Source organism: Culex pipiens, chromosome 3, assembly GCF_016801865.2.
Source record: "Culex pipiens pallens isolate TS chromosome 3, TS_CPP_V2, whole genome shotgun sequence".
Lineage (NCBI taxonomy): Eukaryota > Metazoa > Arthropoda > Insecta > Diptera > Culicidae > Culex > Culex pipiens.
In genome coordinates, this window is record NC_068939.1 from 507199 (window position 1) to 528190 (window position 20992).

Genomic DNA, 20992 nt, shown 5'->3' on the forward strand with positions numbered 1-20992 from the left:
TTGTACTGCATGATTGAACAGGTACCCTAAAAAACAAATCAATCACTTTAACTATGCATTAAGACGGATGTATACACAATTATTTTGCTTCATAGTGAATCCACAAACATGTAAACACTTTGAATTTCCTGACTCGATTTTTCAGATCTTTTATCTACTTCAATACCGTAATCTTGGGTGAATCGGGAAACATGAGGTGAATTAGAACAGCTGTTTTAGCCTTGTCACTGCACAATAGCTGTATGTTTCGATTGGTCGGGATAGAACAGAACAACAAAAATAGTGCATAGTTTTCCAAATTTCAAGCTTTAGTGTGTTATTAGATTTCTTTCAAAAATACAATAACAGGATTTGGGAAGAAGAGAAGAGAAAGAAAACAGGATTTGGGATAATTGCCGATATGTTGGGATAATTGCCGATATGTTATTTAAAAAAGTTAAAAAAGAAAAGAAACAGAAGCAAAATAAAATACAACCAGTCAATGTTTAGTTTTAGTCAAGTTTAGAATTTGGTAAAACATTTTTTTAAATTATCATTAAACCCGTTGATCCTGCCAACTGGGGCCAATCGGGACAGCATTGAATTTTTAGTTAAGTGTGCTTATTTGTTTGTTCATTTCCCATTTTCACCGAAATCAATAAAAAAATATCAAACCATTGTCAAAAAACAGCTGTCACAATTTGTTACATCTATCTATAGGTACCTGTTGAATAAAAAAAATAACGGTATTTAGTATTCAACATTCGATATTTTTTCAATCAAATCTGAATTCGCAGAAAAAAAGAATAATTTATCAATTTCGGGAAAACCGTGACAAAATAATCAAAATCCCGGGATTCATAAATTTCCGGTTTTGACAAATTCCCGGGAATTCTATCTCACGTTAATAACACGAAATCTAAAAATGAAATGTTTTGTTCTATAAATAAGAAAATGCAGATGCACATTTTAAATGTACATTAAATTTACCATAAAATGACTGTCCCAATTTTTTTAAGGTTGGTAACAGAAAATGGAAGAGGTTTTAAAAGTATTTTTTGGATGAAAATTACGATTTTCTGAATTTTGAGAACGCCATCAAACGGGCGTTCAATTTAAAATAAAAGTCCTTTTTACATCAAATTTCCAAATCATTACCGTTTTAAGCTACAAATGATTGAAAAACACGTATTTTTCGAATGTATAAAAATGAAATGGGTCGCGGCCTGTTGAGAATGTATTTTTGCAAGTGATTATATAAGACTCAGTAATTTTCTTTCACCCACCGAAAAAAAGCTGCAACGAATTCTGATTAGCCTTATCGGCGGAGTCATCTTCCAATTTGGATCGATTCCCGGAAATCGTCTTCTGCTGCCAGACTGTGAAAAAGACAGCATCGTGGAGGAGAATCCTGGTGATGATTTGACATGTCTAGTTTTGCGGTTCATTGGCTATCCAAAGTGCGAAAACGGGCAAACGGGTGGTTCCATAGATCTAGCATATAGCATATATGGAGTACAACGGACAGAATTCAGTCGCTGCAAGGCTAATGGATTCGATCCTTTTTTTTTTCGCCCGCTCCAAATCCTGACACGAGAGGGCAAATGAGGATGATATGTGCTATGATGCTATGTTCTTGGCCGGTTCGATGGATGTGGTGTGCCTTGAGCGTAAACGGAAAATCAGTATCGAAGAAAGGCGGAGAATTGGCTGGAAAAAAATGGTTCACTTTTTTTTCCATGGCCTTTTTCCTCCCTGATTGGCACTCGCCTTGGCAGTTCAATCTCGTTCCAGAGCAAACGTGAACGCCTGGATAAAATGTGTATGTGTGGTTGCAAGATATCCATACAATCGGTACATATTGGGAGAGAAAATGTGAAAAATGTGATATCCAAATTAATCAATCAATCATTGTTGGTTTTATCGATGAGTGTGTACTTTTTATTTTCAATCCTGGGGAGCATAGAGACGGTGTGGGAGTGGGGTCAGATAGGCGTTTGATTTCCATAAAATTGTTACTTTTACGATCCTGGAAAGGGAGCGCGTATAAATCATGCCATTTGGTCGCGTCATTTTGGTTGATATTCCATCGACTGAAGCTGGTCGATATCGGAAAATAAAACTTTAACATCATCGATGCTGGTGAGATAAAATTAAATTTCAATTGGAATTGAAAATAAAAACGTCGACTTTTGGCAAAGCAACAACTTTACAGTTCTTTTTGCTAGAAAAGTTTAAGCAAAAATAAACTAGGTCGTGTATGACATATCAGTGTAGTTTGGCCAAGATTTATGAAGAATCGTATAAACGCGCCGTTCAAACATGCCAAGAATCTGTCTTCCGTGAATCCTCACCCACCTTTTGCCATTTGCAGCCACAGACGACATGCTGAGGCCACGAGGAAGAAAAAAAGGTTCAGGAGCTACGACTGATAGCGCACGATGAAGATGAAAGAGCTCCCCGTGGATACATATGCGCGAAAGGGGGGTAAAATTTTTATGAAAAATGGAAAACATTGATACGTGTGTGTACTATTTGCTGCCAGGGCCAGGACCTCGTGAGAAACGTGCGCACAGCTTCCGGGTACGAGTGACGAGGGAAAAGTCGAGCAAAATAAGATCAGAAGGTTTATTTCATTTTTCGTCTCGATAGAGGGAGGATGAAGAAAAGGTTGGAGGACATACAGGGAAAATATTTACATAATATTTTTACTCGCACAATCATTGCTTGCCGCTTGGATTGCTACCGGGGCTTCTTTTTCTTGTGGGACAATTTGGTTTTCTCGGCAACGACGACGAATGTGGGAGAATGTTGATGATGGAAACGACGTTCGACAGCTATTGAGTTCAAATGTTGCCAACTTTTTCCGCCAGCTACCCATTTTATGGCCCTGTTTATATGGAAGTAGTGTGTTACAAAGAGAGAAAAAAATAGTTTACTGGTTCGATTTGTGGTGCAGCACACTTTTCTTCACCTATGATTTGAATTTGGTTCAACTTAATTTTGTTGATTGTGAATTGGCATAGAATTGAAAAAAATATAATGTTCAACCTTCACAAAATATTTAAGTTGATATGAAAACTAACGATTCCAAACTTCCAGAAATTTATTTCCTCTTTCTGATAATGCCATGTAACCTACATGTTTGTATGTTTTACAGATGAAAGTTACATAAAAACAACACGAATCACTGGGTGGAGCAGATACATCTTCGTTTGAGTGGGTCCCTTCCCCCCGTTAGATTCACTTCCTTGCCACTTTCCACACATCCAGTAGGACAGGACAAAGACAAACGAGATGAGCGACTAAAGCCAGGATAATACGTCACATATATGAGTGTGCTTTTTGATGAAAAATGACATCCTAAATTAATATCTCTCGTTATGTCGCTTGTTTGGCGTTGTTTTTCCTTCGTTTTATTTTCTCAAGAACACCCCACTTTTCTCGCTCCGGGAGGTTTTTCGGGTGGACGAAATTCACAGAGCAAAATAGAAAGTAGATTTTCTTTTTCTCCCTGTTTTTCCTCCTGGCGAGTGTGCTTTCAGGGTATTATCGAGCTGGAGAGCTGCTTTTGTTAGTGGAGCACTTGAATCGCACACTTAAACCGGGATGTTGCTACTGCTAAAGTTTACTCTCCCACCACACCCTACCCCCTCGGGGTGCTCGGAAAGTGCTTCTTTAGACACCTACCAGCGGGGAAAATCTTTGAGAAAAGTTGCACGCAGAATCCTCCTCCTGGTGACTTTTGGCCGCAGTAATTTTCTATCTTCCCTTTCCAGGTTCCAGCTAATAATTCATGACAGTCAAAACAAAGCGGGGAATAAATAAAATTAAACCATATTTACACATCCTCCCCCATGTTGCTCGGGAAAGTGATCCTGACGTCATACACGAGTTGCGAAAAAAAAAGAACAAGCGAGAAAGGATTGGATGCTGCAGAAAGATCCACCCGAGTTCCCGTGGATATTCTCAGTGCGACAGTCGGGGGATTTACAGCAACCTAGGATGGATAGTGTATGGTGCAGCAGCGTAAGAACTTTAGCACACAATTCATGACAAAGTGTCGAGTTGGATTTGAGACTCGTCACTTAACTCTACTACCCTAACAACGAGCAACACTACTAATCCAGCTGTGGTGGTGTGTGCTTTGAAGAAAATCTTTAAAAAGTTTACAATTAAAATTAAAGGAATTGCAAAACAATCCTTCATGACAATGCTTGTGGGTGAATCCTGTGAAATATGTGACATTGATAAATTCCTGGCTAGATTTTGATCCTGTCATAGAGAGAGAGAGCGAAAAAACTGTCCCACTTTATTGATACCGTTTACCCAGGGGGATTATGTAGCGGTTGGCATTTTTTCTAACTCCCCGTCCCCAGGATGAAATCCTCGACAAAACAGTCGAGATTTTTGATGCGATGATACGAATCTGCGGGAAATTGAAATTGGAAACGGGCTGTGGCTCGTCCTTCCAGCAGGGATGAAAAGGGAAAGATTTTTGGCAAACGATATGATTTTATTTGGATTTATGGGTGAATTCAAGTGGTTTTCCACGGGTTCGAAAAGGATCACTTGGCTTCAAGGGTAACGGAGAAAAACGTATGTTAATCATAAACATTTTAATCATCGACGGGTGCCTTTTATACGCTCGGCTGAGACCGACAGAGAAAGGGATTTGAATGATGTCTTTTTTATTGGTTTCTTTGCTCCCGTATGCAAACTTGGAATGTCAAGCAGAGTTATTTTTATGCAAAAGAGATGATATATGCGGCTTTGAGAAAAATTTCCATATAGGCTTATCATAAAGCCTGAGAAATATTGTGTCATTTTAATCAATTATGGATTTACACTAAAAAGTGTTCATACTTTGTTGTTTGATTTTCTTAGATCTCAAATCTATCAGCCATTATTTTTTTTCCTACCAAAAAAATTGGTGATGTTTCCCGCATAAAAATCTTTTCCGAGCCACTCACGATGACGTGGCAGTAAAATTTTCATTATCATCAATCTTTATAGGCGGAAAAGTGTTACGTGACATGGCAACTGATGCCAACGAAGAAGAGCGGAATCTATCGTTCTAATATGGGATTCGAAATAATACCATTCTGGTGCTTGTATGAAAATGGAAAAATTGAGAAATTACGTTTTATGTTGCATAAAGAGAAAGTTTAACTTCGAGTGAAAGTGTTGTGGTAACATGTTATTTGTTTTTGAAATTATAAGTTGTTCTAATCCCAAATAGCACCCTCAAAATATCTATCAAATCTTCATTTGCCGTGGTACCAACCACCAAAAACGTGGCGCGATATCAACGAACAAAAAATGTGCTGATTTCATAATAAACCGTACATCGAGATTTTTTGTTGGCTTCTTACATCCGAGAAACTATCACCATCAGCTGGTGAACCAGCGGTGGCTGCTATGCTGGGAACAAAACGATGCACTATTCTTTTATTTAACGAACGACTGATGCATCCATAATGTTGCGAATGTTTGTTTGATTTCTGCACTAGGGTTGCCAAAATTTCCACGATCGACTCAATTATAAGTATAACAATACAAATCAATATTTTAATGTCGAACACCATGCATGTTCAACCCGATGATTTTCTGGCAGCCCTATGTCACATCAGATCACAGACGTTTGGATTTTCCACTGCACGTTTTCTTACATTCAGTCACGTGTTCCGAGTTGGGACTCGGGTACTGTTACAACTGATGAACCCATCAGGGGAAGGATGCATTTATTTTCCTCAGCACTCGAGCCAGTCTGCTCCGGAAGTATGAACTTTTGTTTTACGGACGAGAATTGCTGAGATCGGTTGTTTATTTATGTCGTATAAATATTAGTTCTGCTTACATTGCTCGGTTCCGATATTGTTTTAGCGCTGGTACGCAGAGACAAAAATGTTAAAGTACAACTGGATGGCACTCCACGTGTCACTTTCATGATTGAGTAGAATCAATCAATTTGATGCACTTGGTGGAAAAATCCAGTGGCAGTAATTAGCTTGATTAAACGCCGTATGGCTTACAGAGTGATGGATGGTCTTGCTGTTTTTGGTTCTTTTTTGCATTAATTGATTTTTTACTGATTGTCACGAAAACCGTCGAAAGCGTCATGTAATCAGAAGTACACAGTTAAAAGTTAACATACTGCAGATGTTTACATTTACCCGTGTGTAATTGTACATGATTTTGTATGGAGGCATGAAGGTTTTTTTTTTTTGCAAAATTACACCAAAAATTAACTTACTTGACAAGCCTTGTTAACAACCTTCCCGTAAATATATCGATTTGGAATCTAAGCAAATACAATAAGATTATATAGCTCAGACTCTACTATCCGAAGTTCCGGTATTTAAAAAAAAACTTTGGATCATAGAATATTTTTTTTAATTTCCAGATGTATTAGTTTAAATATTTATGTTGAACCGCAAACCTTTTCTTCAGTTTTTCGTACAGTGAAGCATGGAAGCATTTCCAACACCTATGTATGCTAAACAGTCAAAATATTATTAAATTTAACTCTCCAGTCATCACGCTATCTGCTTTGGCTGCCACCTTGAACGCCATTCGACTTGATTATGATCGTATCACCCAGAACATTATGATAATTAAGCTAATTAGGTTTGATGGCACAAGTCTTAATTCTATCTCACAGTCTCAGGGCATCAGTGCCGAGTGGATGGTTCGCGATACTTGTGCTTTCCTTCGGACTCATATCTTGTCCTTTTTGTGTCCGCCACCATAATCATTTCCCAGTGGTAGCTCCTGCTCTGGCGCGAGGGCAAAATGGAACCTTAGCCTTCGTGGCTCTGGATATCACACTGCAAAGGCAGTGACTCGGAACCCGGGTTAGACGTCAACGTGGGACCTGCAAGGACGATTCCAGCAGGCGCTTCATCATTAACAATATCGGTGAAATTATGCATGCCATGGCATGATGTTCCTCCATTGTGACCCAGGAATTCTCTCTCTATCGCTACTCTGGAACTCTGGGCGTGTGATTCACGATATCAGATCCGAGACTGAAAATGGTCCTTTGCCACCAGTTTGAACCTCTCGCTTGGACGCTGTGGCCCGAACCAGGAACAATTTCATTAAGCAGCCACACAGACGACCCACTAGAACTGACCGAGTTATGGCTTCTTTGTGTATCACAACACAGCCAGCAGAGTGATTATAGAAGGCGAGCTAATTGCTAAATACAGAAGGATAACGGAATTCATCTTAATTTGTTGATACAGGTCCCTAACCGGATCGGTGTTTGCTTAAGAAATGTTTGACAACGGTAATACTGCTATAAATAGTTGTAGAACTGCACCTATTTTTTTTTCATTTGATTTTAGATTTTGATCTAAAATCTATTATTTCTATTTTTGTCGATTCTTTACCATACGCGAGTGTTAATTTTACTTCACACCGTTATTCTTTTCGTTTGCTTGATATAATATTCAAGAAATCTAATGCAGAATGTTATCTGCAGATCTTTCCAAAACAAGTATGGTCTTGAAGTGCACATTCCATGGAAATCCCAGTAAAAATGCTCCCTATCAGAAAGCTTTATATAGCAAATGATACTATGAAAAGATTCCGATACTCTCTGCAAGTGCCCTCGAGAGGTAATTCTAGGACCATTTACTTGCAGAGCCAAATTTTTTCAGGATCACTAACGTATACGGACTTTTCCTTCGTTTTCTCTGATGCGGTATTGAACTATCGTAAAGCTCGATATGGTTCAAAGCTTCCAGTGTTCCGATGGAAGGAAAGCAGCATCAGTAGCATTGTATAACTTCATTCTAGGGGCTATGGCACAACAAAACCGATAAGCAATAACATTAATAATCGTATGAAAGCTGGATGGGTTGCTGGAAAACGGGCTCGCTCAACGGATGAGTAACCCGACTGACGTTTTCTGGGTGTATGATTGCACCGATGTGCGGACTGCTTCTGGCAAGGAACTTTTTGGAAGGATAGAATACTTCATGCAACATCTGCATTTTCTAAATTGCTGGGTTGGCAGTTACATGCTTTTTGGAACAACGCTTTAAAATAACTGAGTAAACCACGTGGAGCGGATAGCTTCAACAATGTGAAAATATAAACTATGAACTACATAAATTTTACTTATGATGTGGCTACATAAAAGGATACTATCGTAAAAAAAAATTAAAAAAAAACAAACATGAAAAGTTGCAATGCTAGGCTGCGAACGGTCTCTTCCATCGTACCTTTGTGGTGAAAATGAGAAGGATCCACCAAATAATGCACTTTTCTCTGAGTTCGAGATATAAAACAAAACGCTTGTGAAAATGAAACTTTGGTCTAAGGAAACACAATCGAACGATGCAAAAATATGATGTCGGCAAAGGAATTTATCTCCGCGCTATTGCATTCTTTTTTCTAAAACCAATCCAGAAGCCACCCTCCCAAAACACGCTTCTGACTTTTCTCAAAGTTGTATCCACAGACCAACAACAGTGTGCCACTGAGCGGAATAAAGATCTTATAGCTATAATCGCACATACATCCAAATGGCAGTTGGATTTCACCATTGAGTAAGTAGAAAATTTACAATTTCGAGAATAAATTGTATATCCTTGGAATAAGCTGCGTAATAAGATTCGTGATTTTTATTGCTTGCCATCTTTGTGCCTTTTTGGAATACTGAGGTCTGGCAAGAATCGTCTCTCTGGTTTGACTCCACTTGTGGAATTCTTCGAATTTAGCTTGGAAGCCCTGTTACGGCAGAGCTCAGTACGAAGGCCGTTTTCGGTTGGGAGCCTCATTTGGGGATGGTTTTATTAATTGAGATACGAATAAACAACGGGGAACGCTCTGCCGATTGAGCTGCTCCATCGGAAGAAACCATGGCAAACAGATACAGTACTTAGAAGATACATTACCACCCACGACCAATGTTTCCAACTTTGGGCGGGATGAGCTACAAAATAATTCTGGCTTCGATTCGCCCGTAAGCGGTTTTTTCCGGTGCTTGGTTTTCAGGATATCGTTAATTGAAAATTGGTTTGTTTTGAGCGGATCTATCGGTTTTCTCCCCAAGAAGCACAAACGATACGCTGATGATTGAGTTTATTTTTCTATCGAAATACAACACAGGAAATTTGATAAGCTTTTGATGTAAAAAAAAATGTAAATACAGTTCAGACTCGATTATCCAAAATGCTTGAAAAAAAATCACTTCGGATAATCGAATCTCTGAATAATTAATACTTTCGATATTGCGAAAATGATTTTTTTTTTAAATGTGCATTTGGACACCAATTGAAAAAAAAAATGATAAAAACTTCAAGTGCATGTTGAAAAGCATCGCCAGAAGAAACCTTCAAATGTCTAGTCCAATGAATGACGTACCGTTCCGACTACGGTTTGTGTGCACGTGTGTTGTGTAGTTTACCACTTTTACGTAGTACACATACTAGCAAGCTGATTGGGAAGTAAGAACCCCTAATTTCTGACAAACTCCGGAACCACGCTGCAACAACAACCGTTACTGGTGGAGACGCACCATCGTTTGTTCGTTCTGCCGCCTTCCGACGTTTAACTTTTTGAACATGAAAAGTCATCGACAGCTGCTAGTTAACGGGGATGGGAAGCAGCAATGTGGCCAATTTCCGCTCCATCCAGCTTTTCAAAGTGGACGGGGTTCCGTTGTTGATTTCTTGGCCATTTCGATTTTTTTTTTGTTTTTCGATAAACAAGTTTCCCGCGTGGACGGAGTGTGAGGGTCGAAACATTTCAAATCGTGTCCGACAATGTGGCATTTAATTTTGAATAAACAAGTGAATTGTGGTGGGTGATTTTTTGGTTCGTTTGTTGTTGTTGCCAGCTAGCCAGGAAATGGTACCAAATATTACCCTTTCTGTCGCGATAGGCGCGCTGAAATTATTACCATGACAATTTGGTCCTGTCGTTCTACATCGATTTCGACGAAACTGCCAGGCGCATGCGTTCCTGAGGGGGAGCCGAACATTGACAGTTGTAGGGGAAATGGCCTTTGATTTAGTTTTGAAGCCCCAAAGCTTACGAAGGCCGAACACTGTTCGTGTAGGTGCATTCGTGCGAAGTGTGTTGTGTTTGTATTTGTGCAACGGTTCGTGTGCGGTTGTGCGCGGGTGAGTGAGGCTGTGTCTTTTATCCTTTTCGCTCACGTTCACGTTCGGAGGCTAGACACTCGACGTGGGTGCGTTCGAGCTTTTTCTTCATGTTGCAAAAAAGTGAATCCACATGCCACATGGAGCACTGTATTTGGCTGTGATGGTGAATGTCGTGGCGCGAGGGGAGCACGATCCCGACCCGACAGGATATGCTTCTGCTGCTGCTGTTGTTGGTGGAGCCTTCGCTATCCTGTGCCAGACATTGCAGTTCAGTTCATCGGTGACGGTCTGGCGTGAAGGATGTACTCCTCTTCTGGCCCCCAACCAGGGCATCCGCTGTTCCTCACTCTTGCTCCGTCAACGTTCCAGGGATAAAACCCTCTCTCGGTGGATCCTACCTTGCCGACATCGACCCCAGTCAGATAGCCGCTCGTAATTATGACCCACAGTGTGTGACAAGCCACCGTACACCCTCGTTATTCCATTAGAAGTACCATGCGGACCCAACCGGAAATTAAGTTACGCCTATTTTGAGCGCGATTGACGAGTGTGTGACCGAACAAAATAGCGCCCTTCCGGGAAGCACCGTCCAGCTACCACCCCAGGACCTCCTCAACGTCGACCATCAGGGTTGTCAGTGTTTGTGAATGTGTGCACTAGAAGACCGTGAAACAATCAAGAAATGTGCTTGACATTTTCTTCAGCAAGATTTCTGTTTGTGTGTGTATGTGTGAGTTGGGGCTGTCGTGTCGTGCCAAAAGTGGTTAAGAGTGAGAATAGACCTAAATTGGGACCGACCGTACCCGAGTTCTTCCCCGGTGGGCCTAACAGTTGAAACACGGACCTTTCGGAGGGTGTGATTTATTCCAGTCCCCGTTTAAGATACAAGGTAAGATAAGCAAGTTTTCTTGTTATTTTTTATTCCCTCGTTGCCAGCGCTAACCAAAAGGGATCCCATCGAGCATTACTGGCCAACATAGCATCGAGGGGCAATTGAATGAAGTGTCCGGACTGGTTCAACCGTTGATAACAAGTATTTCCAGGACACCGAGGGTCACCCACGTTAGTCAGGGGTGATTAACGACCATTGTGGGCTGACTGCGTCTCCTTCTTCTTCCAGTACTCAGAGCTCCCTGGTTTATGACTTACGATGCGATTGTCGTTACAGTTATGACAACAGACGAGCTCGTAATTTTACGCTCAAAACTTTTTAAGGAGAGACCCAGAAGCTTCTTAGGCAGTTTGAGCAGGGTCATCTGGGATTGAAATAAAGCAGATTATGGGTCATTCAGAGGGCCCACGAGAGACCCGATCTTTGTTGATGAGTTGCTGCATGGATTTTATGTCCAAATTCATAAAGCTTATTGTGTTGTATCTACAACATTATAGTGGCATAATTTACATATTTTTAACATGTAAAGTTTTGCAAAAAAACAAAAAATAATATAATCGAGAATGATAGCTGTGTTTTGTATATTACATAACATTTTCAACAACACAATGATTATAAGTACCTTTTTTTTACTAAATAAATTTAAATTATCTGTTCTTACATTATAAAAAGGGCTTTAAATATTAAATCGTAAATACAAATAATAAAACTGTTGGATATTTAAGTAAATCTTGCACAATTGCTGATAATTGAATGTTTTCATATATCAAATAACATGTAACAATCATATCATATTTAACTTGAAATAATAAATGAAAAATATTGATGCGTTCTTTCCACTTACTTAAATATTTCACATTATTATATCACATATTATAATCACACGTATTGTTACTATCACGCGTATTACTGTTTTCGAGCGCAAAATTTGCCCCTTGACATCAAATAACGGTAACGGTCTCATCTTGTTTCAAAAGCATTTATTGTTTTGTAGTGAGAAGATGCCATGCTACGAATCTACAAGATTTTCTGTGACAATTACCTACCAACGCTATCTTCTACACAGAAAAAAATAATGTAAATTTGGAAGCATTAATTTTGGAAGGTTGAATATTACCTCTTTTATGATGTAATTTTACCTCGATTTAGACTGAAAAAGTGACATTACAACAGAAAAGTGGTAAAATTACACATTTCCAGAGGTAAAATTACACCTTTTTTCTGACATAAAAGGTGTACCCTTCCCAGATGTAATATTACCATGATTTTTTTTTCTGTGTACTATAAAATCGAAATTGTCCCTGGAACCGCTTCCACGGAATTTATGCCGGTGTGTTACGCAACTAAAACATAACATTCGGCTGACAATTAAAGTGTTAAGAATCATTCCTATGAAAAATCATGAATGTACTTTGTCATCACATCATATTTTTCTTTAGCTATTTCTTAGGTTCCTCGGAAGCTCCCAGGTGGCCTTACAGTACCCAATCTTTGACCACTATAGTCATAGAGCCACTTAAACTAGCTAAATGAAAAAAAAAATGGAAATGGTAATCCGATTTTGATGCATCAAGAAGCATTTGAAAGAAACATTATTTTAGTTTTTGAATATAGACTAGGACAAGGCCACCGAACATGATCCGGATTTTTCAATGCGTGGCATTTAAGCAGTTTCTATAAAAGTGCAATATTTTAGTGGAAAACAGTTCACTTTGCGCATGGCAAAATTTTGAGCTTTAATTGTTTCTTACTCAGTTTAATCATGAAATATCTTAATGAAACTTTCAGGAGTGAAAATTTGCTGAAACATGAAATTTTGTGATTTTCTGCATGTATGTAAATTACATACATTGAAAAATCCGGAACATCTTCGGTGGCCTTGTCCTAGTCTATATTCAAAAACTAAAATAATTTTTCTTTCTTGATGCATCAAAATCGCGTAACTTATGTCTGTAATTTGACAAAAAAAATACCTGTCCGAATCATTTTGTCCAACCCCTGTACTACCCCTGTTTCCAATGTCCCAAATGCATTTTCACCACTTTTGAGTTAAAAAATAAAAATATGCAGTACTTTGTTCCACAAAATCTAAGAAAATACTATGTGTAGGACAAACTGGCCTTGTGTTTTGTTAAGCTTGCTTTTTTTTGCATATGAGACGTTTATGTGAACATTGGTAGTGCCCCGTTTTGTTTTCGAAGAATGTTAAATTATTTTGTGATTCAAAAATATTTTATAGAGGAAAAACAATCATGATTTTAAGCCCCATTTTTCATGTTTTGATATCTCGGAAAATAATGGTTCTATTTTAAATGTAGAAAAGCCCCACAAAATTGAAAAGATGCATCTTTGGACATGGAGATTTCTTTGCAAAGTTTCTTCCGAATAAAAAAAACACAAAATTTCAAATCTCGAAAATCATGCGAATTATTAAGCTGTCTTACATTCATCTCTATTCCATTCCAAACCAGTTGTCTGCTTCAGGCAGTTTTCTTCCTTTTTCATTTTTGCACCATAACTGACGATGAATATTTGACGAAATTGCATGTTTATTGCCTACATTTATAGGCTTATAATTTTTTGATGGGGACCTCTTGTGTGCGCACAGACGCCCTCTTCCTTCCCTTTTAAATTGCTTCGTATATATTTATTTAAGTTTTTCCCCCCACACCAAACAACAGCTATCTCGCGACTAGCTCTCCGTGAATCATACACACTTGTGTTTTGTACATCGAAGTTGTTAGAGAAAGTCAGAGCTAGAGAGTGACGATTCTCGAGATTTTCAATTTCCCGGGAATCGAGAGTTGAATTTGGCCATTTCCCGGGAATTCCCGGGACCCGGGAGTTTTTTTTTTACTATGCCAATAGTGGCAAAATTTAAAAAGAAAAATATTAAATTCATTATTTATTCGTTAAATTAAGTATCCTCATAATTTTGAGGAACTATATAGTTTACTATAATTGTTTTAAAATGTTTATCAATCGCAATGAGTGACTTTCAAATGTTGCACAAACTTGTTCCATGAACTTCTTATTATTAAATTTTTGTGAAGTAAAAACAAAGCTAATATATAATTTCCCAGTATCGAGATTTTTGCAATATGATAAATAACGACTCAAAATAACAATTTAAACTTTTTCTCATCCTTTTTAAGGTCAACTGTAAATTTAAATTGAAGATATATTTACAGTTATCAGGAAAACCGGAGTTTTCAAAATTGGCAAACCTTAACTTTACAAAGATTACCGCTCCAGAGTTTTTTTTTCCAAAATATAATGTAATATTGAGGTTGACGTGAAACATAAATTGACATCGCTTTGACATAAAAAAAAAGCAATTACCTTAAAAATTAACTTAGGTACTTAGAATTAAAAAAAAAATTAGAATTGCTATGCTCGAGAGAAGATATGGAATTTGAACTTATCTTGAAAAAGCTTTTACCTCTTAGAAATAATAAATAAAAATAATATTTCTAGAAATTTTTTCATAACGACCTATAAACACTCTGGATTTATAAAAAAAAAACATTAAATTTCATTTCTGGGGTGTAACTGCAGAGTATGTTTTAAGGTAAATTTTGAGGTCCACATTTTTTTGGCTTCTCTAGATTATAGTTATTGGAATTTTTGACAAGTTAAAATTTAAAAAATAAAAAATATATATATGAATAGGAAGATTAGAGAAGCATTGGTTTATTTGAATTTGAACATCGAACATTAAACACCCAATGTTACAAAACAATTTTGAATTTTTCAAATAATTCTTGAATAGTTTAAATAATTTTGCTTCAAAATTTATATGTTTAAAATTTCCCGGGAGTCTCGACCGAATTTCCCGGGAATCGAGAAGTCCAAAAATGGTCGATTTCCCGGGAAATTTTTCCCGGGAATTCCCGCTCGTCACCCTCTAGTCAGAGCCAACAGTTTCAATTGAAGCTCTGAGTCAAAGACGAGTATGGGCTTACAGGGCGATGAACCAAATACTTTCGGTTGTTCCTTACAGCTCGCAGAACCTCTGTTAATATTAGCTTCGACTCGTTTTTCCAACCAAAGCCATGACTTTTCCGGAAAGCGTTTTTCACTCGGCTAGGAAAAGTAGCAAAAGTGGTCTGGGGGAAAACGCAACACAAAAAGCAGAAAGTTTTTCTCTCCACCATATGCCGACTTTTGTGTGTGCAGCAACCCCCGGATCAACCCATCCGGCAAGCCATGTGGCAAGACCGGAAGGAAGTGAAGGTTGAATGAGTGGATGAGAGACTGAAGCCTGGATACTACGGAGAGAAAAAAATTCGAACGTTCAACTTCCACGAAAATCAATGAAAATTGTTGTCGGTGGTGGCGTCTGCCGCGGCATGTTGAATGTGGAGCACATGGCCAAGCTATGGGTGCTTTCTTTGCCAGACCCCTCGATGCTTTCCCTCTTCCAGTTATGGCCGAGAGTATTGTTATTTGGGTGGGCCTGTGACTTGGAAGTCGTATGGAACACCAGGAAGCAGTTGTAGTCAATCGATATTTTCTGCATGTCACTTTCTGAGAAGCGAAGACCATGTCCAGGAACTTTAAGCTGACCATGACAAGTTCAGCGCTGGTGATGGTGGCAATAATTGATTTTTAATTGGGCGTATACGCCTGTTGCATGGTTTACACTATTGATTACGGATTTGAAAACTACATTTTCACACACATACAACATATTGACTGAATGGTGGACTCTTCCTTGGTAATTTCTCAAAAACTTGTTTTATTATTACTAATAAAAAGAACGCATATCCAGCATCTTTAAACACTAGATATAATTGAATGTCTCTAAACCTCTGTTTGAGTCAGAAGTTAGTAGTTTATCCACTAAAATATTTCCACCTTCAAAAGCCACTCAAATTCGCTACATTCAGCAGCGTTCGACCAACAGTGAAAGTCATTGAATCGAACAGGACTTTAGCGTATTCACACTTCAATTACAACGCAATCAGCTGTAATTAATTCCGTATCATCTCCGCTTTTCTCGAGCACTGCCATGACGGTCATGTTCCAAGCAGCAGCAGCAGCAGCAGCAGGTCGCTTGGCACTTGCAGTTGGCTAAGGCAGAAGAAGGTGAGGTAATTGGGGAAAAGCAAAGTCCAGGAATTGCACGGATTCCAACCGGGTGATGAAAGGATCAAAACCAGAGAGTCAGCGCGAAGAGAAGCTGGGCAGGGAGCAGGGTAGGTCCCACACAACACAACAAACATTAATTAAGTCAATAAAATTGAAATTTATGCTCCAGTGATCTTGTCGCATTAAATGTTTTGAATGGAAATAAACACGTTTCCAGCTGGTTGCGGCACTGGCGTGTCGTCTCCGGTTATCCTTCCGACAGATGACTGTGATGACTGAAAGGGACAAATGACCGTCGAGGATTGTTTGTCGCCATCGTGCCGTCTTGTCACATGATTTTTCCAGTCCATTTTCTTTTTTTGGCAAATTTCGATTAAAAAATTTAGTTGATAATAAAATCTAGAACATTATTTCAACAGAGGTGGCACACGTGTTTGTGGACGAACATCAATAGACATTTTGCTCAGGGCTTTGAAAACCCATTATAATTATTGTTGACAAACATTATTTTTGCATTAGTAAGGTTGCGTAGGTTTTTATCTAGCAAACCCAGTTTAAATTGGAGCATAAATAGGCAACCGCACTTTTTCAAACTTTGTTCAACGACAAGATATCTTTCTGCTTCATGTGTGAGCTGATATGTGCCGAGAGGAAATCGGGTCATCCGAAGAAATTTTGAAGTTGGTGAGCTTGAAAAATATAGACGTTGAATTCCACAAAATGTTCCCATCGGCTGACGGCCGGATGATGTGGCGAATTTCTTTCCCACCCAAACGAATCATTTCGAGGGGGAAATTTACGGTCCCTGCCTACGAGGAATGAGAAGTTCAATTCGAAGATATTTGGGACGAAAGCAGATTGGCGCCACAAATTCCATAGCATCGCACACACAGACGAGTTCGATTTTTCGCCATTCATTTCGAAATGTAGGACTAGTGAAGAAAGAAGAAAAATTTTAGCATCGTTATGCTGCCAATCTGGCCTTCAAGTAGGACAAGCTTGAGCGAATAAATTGAAAGAAGGTTTTATTTTATGTATCATTTAATTTTCTAATTTTGATCATAATCACAAAGCAGTTTGAAAAATTTACTGAGTTAGTTGCCGCTTTGTTCAGTTACTTTGGAGTCAAAACTGTTGGGAAACCCCTGACGCTAAATGCTAACGAAAACTTAAGAATGTTTCAAATCCCCTGTTCTATTAACCTACTTAAATCTGGCTTAATCCCATTTTGCCTGTTTTCAATCCACTTTTCACATCTGACGGCTTTTCGACATCTGACGACTGCTCTCGGGACCTAGACTGCTGGTCCGAGAATTTTCTCCCAAGCGAAAAAAAGAACTAAATTTCCGGTGCGCGACAATCCAGACAAGGGTCCCATAAATCCATTCGTTAAATTGGATTAGCTGTGTTCGACTGAGTACGGCAAAATCAATTAAACCAGGTTTGGTTTGCAATTAAAAATAATTGGTATAGGTTCGGTGCATCGGTATCACAACCTGGAAATTGTTATATTTTAGATGTTAATTTTGTATAATTGAAACAAATTGCTTTTTTTTGTAAACTATTTTAGTTTTCAAAATGTATGTTGAATGTTTCTTTGTTATAAGTAAATTGCACTTTTCGTAATTCAAACAATATTTTCCAAAAATAAATTATGGTCGACAAGATTTGTGCATTTATGCTAGTATTGATTTGTGAAGGTTTCTTTCTTTGCTTCCCTAAATAAGATCAACTATACTGATGCACCCTTGCACAAACGACGTCACGTCCCACAAATATTTATTCAAACTAATAATAATTATGCCACCGTCGAAGGATTGCCCTTTGTCTTGGCCAGGATGTCGATGTCGGTCTGTGATAGGTAGTTGGTCGTCGCATCTACTCGTTACTTTCCTACACCAAGGACATGCTACAGCCTGTCGAACTAAGTTGAGAAAGGAGTACACCACAACAACAAGCAACAGCGAATATCGGATGTTCATTCTGGCTGATTGCTTCTGGTGAATGTATTGCCGGGCTGGTAAGCAAATTAGTTGCCAGCCTGCCGAACCAGGAAATGGCCCCCAAACGGAAGGACAGAGCGAGGAGGGGGCCACGGGAAGAGGAGAATGTTTGCTTGCTTCTTGTAAACTGTTGGGCTCGGAAGTAAACAGCAGCGTCGGACGCGTGGAATGTTGGGTTGGTTTTAGGGGTTTAGACAGCAGCAGTTCGTTACGATGTACATCGTCCTCCAGTTCTGAGGCATCACGACCAAAACCCAGACGAGGACATGGATACTTGTTTGGCGAACGCCAACAACGGGGAAAGGCCCCAGACCTCTTGGTCGAGTTTGCGGAAGATCGTGGCTCTTATAGCTATTTTTAGTTGTGGATTATAAACTTCTTAATGGACCTGCTGAAGGGTTGTGGCTTTTTCGTGCATGCATGACTTAATTAGATATTCGCTGATGTTTGATGGGGTCTGTATTGCTGCCTGCTGATGACACATTTCATACTGAGAATTTGGGACATTGGCACACGTTGAGTATGCGGACCTCTTGACATCAGTAACAAGTTGATTCAGAAAACTTTGAAAGAGCTAAGGGAAAGTTTGCCATTTCCTACGAGCGCATAATTGATCCATCTTAATAAAACCACGAAAGTGTCTTCTCTCTCATCGACATCACAAAGTTACTCTCGTTTCATCTGAGCTTGAATGTCTTGCTGGAGCGCGCTAATAGATAATAAAAAATTTACAGCAAAACTTTAGCAATTCTACCGTACAGAAAGCACGATCTGCTGAACATTTCGACCGAAATGAGGAGCGAATCCTTTTGTACTTTCGTGGAATGTGATAACCTTCCACCCAAAGTTCAATGAAACAGCAGATTGAAAAAAAAATATATATATATATTTAAGTTTTTAATCAAGTTAAAGTTTTAAACACGAGTTTAGATAGTTATTACAATAAGGAAGTTTATGTCCCTCGACTCTGACCAAAGTCGAGGGGGGCAAAAAAATTAAAAAGTATAAAAATTGAAATTACGAGCCACGGTTTCAGCATTTTAATGATAAAAGTGTTTCAAATGCATTATACACCCGTCCAGTTGTTTTGCCATCTTTAGATTCCAAATTTTGCGGTGCTGTACTGTGAATTTCATAAAAATTCTAAACATTTTTAAGCAAGCCCTAACATGAAGAATATGTTTATCAATGCAGAAAAATGCATTTTAGATTGTTTTCAGTTGATTAGACTTCTATTTTAATGGACATTTTGAAATGCTTCGGAAAAATATTTTTTTTTGCTTCCTGATTTTTCAGAGGTAAATATACCAAATCTTTGAAATATTATTATTATTATTTTAGGTATTATCTGTTATTTTCCCAAACTCATGCAAACAGTTAATCCACTCAAAACTGTGCTCACAGGTCGATTCCCTGCAAATCTGTTTTCCGCGAATTTCACGATTTAAATTTCATTCGGATGTGGTGTCACGTATCCGATGGATTTACTTTCTGGCACGTGCTCTCATAGGCTCATACCGAAAGAAGATACAAATAATGTGTAGGCACAGATTTTGCTTCTTCCAAATATGATTTATGTTTTCACAAATGCTGTTAACGAAAAATTAAAAGGATGAGCAAATGGATACCAATGAAAAATTTCAAATCCGCAAAAAAAATACAACTTTCTTTTCGAGATCATCAAATTTTCGTATGCTTGTCCCTCGGCGAAATCCTAACTGAAAAGTGGCACTAGCGTGGAAACGCAAGATCCCGTCCTTCCACAAAGCATCAAACGACCTCGTCGATGCTTTTTTATGCGCCATGTGGGGCGAATCACGTCGGACGAGATTTTCAGCCCCTTCGTATTTTTTTTTTCTCACGTCTCCAGCTTGGAATTGAAACATGGTGCGACGTTCCAGGTTCTGGTTCTGGTGATGATAGGACGCTGATTCGTTTATGCCCAACGTCGTAAAGTTAGCTTTTACGATGCGGACGACGCTGCTCCTGCTTCTGGCTTTGCTCTGGCACCGTTGTTCGGCCTGGGAAATGAAAATGCGTGAGCACCGCAGGACACTTCAGTTAATGTTTGTTGTGTGAAAAGGGAAATGTTAAGGGGTTTATATTTTGGAGATTGTAAGATTAAATGGAAAATAAACGAAAGAAATAAATAATATTGGGAATTGTAGTATTATTACTCACATAATCACGATTTGTTTTTACAAATATTATTCAAAAATTGATAAAATTCCAATTACTCAACGCAAATTAAAATTGGTGCACGAAAAAGGTGCTGTTTCCCCATGCAGTTCCACTCTCAGTGAAAAAAATATCTAGCCTCGGCATCACACCAAACATTCGCAGGATATTGCATTATTTAAATTTAATCTGCCATTAATTTTTCACGATAAATACGCGGCGTCCTTTTTCTGGTTTCGATTTAAATTAATTTGAGATGATTTATCATTTTCGGACTTTGCATGGCAGAACTACCTCATCCCTTAAATAACCTCCAACCCGATCCAGTTTGCGTTTCAGTTCCTGGTGTTGAATTTTTGCTGCGTTTTGGCTGAAATTTTACCCATGATATGCTTTTCTCAGCAACGTCAGGTGTGTGACGTGACACGGGCACAGGTGGAAAAGCAGGTAACCGACACTGCCGGACAGTGTGTCAGTCCCATTTTGGGCTGGTGAGTGTGCACGTGACAGTTGGCACTTTTCAGGCAAAGGTGAAAGGCTCTGCCGAACAGAAAGTTTTGAATATTTTAGCCAAAACTATTTGTAACATGACCACGTATGCGAACTGAGGTTCACGGCTGTGCAGTGCTGTTGTCAGGTTTGGTTTTAGATAAAGTTCGTCTGCAGAGTCTAGCTGAGCCACGAGATTTAATAATACCATTCCATTTGAGTTTTTCGAGTTGGGT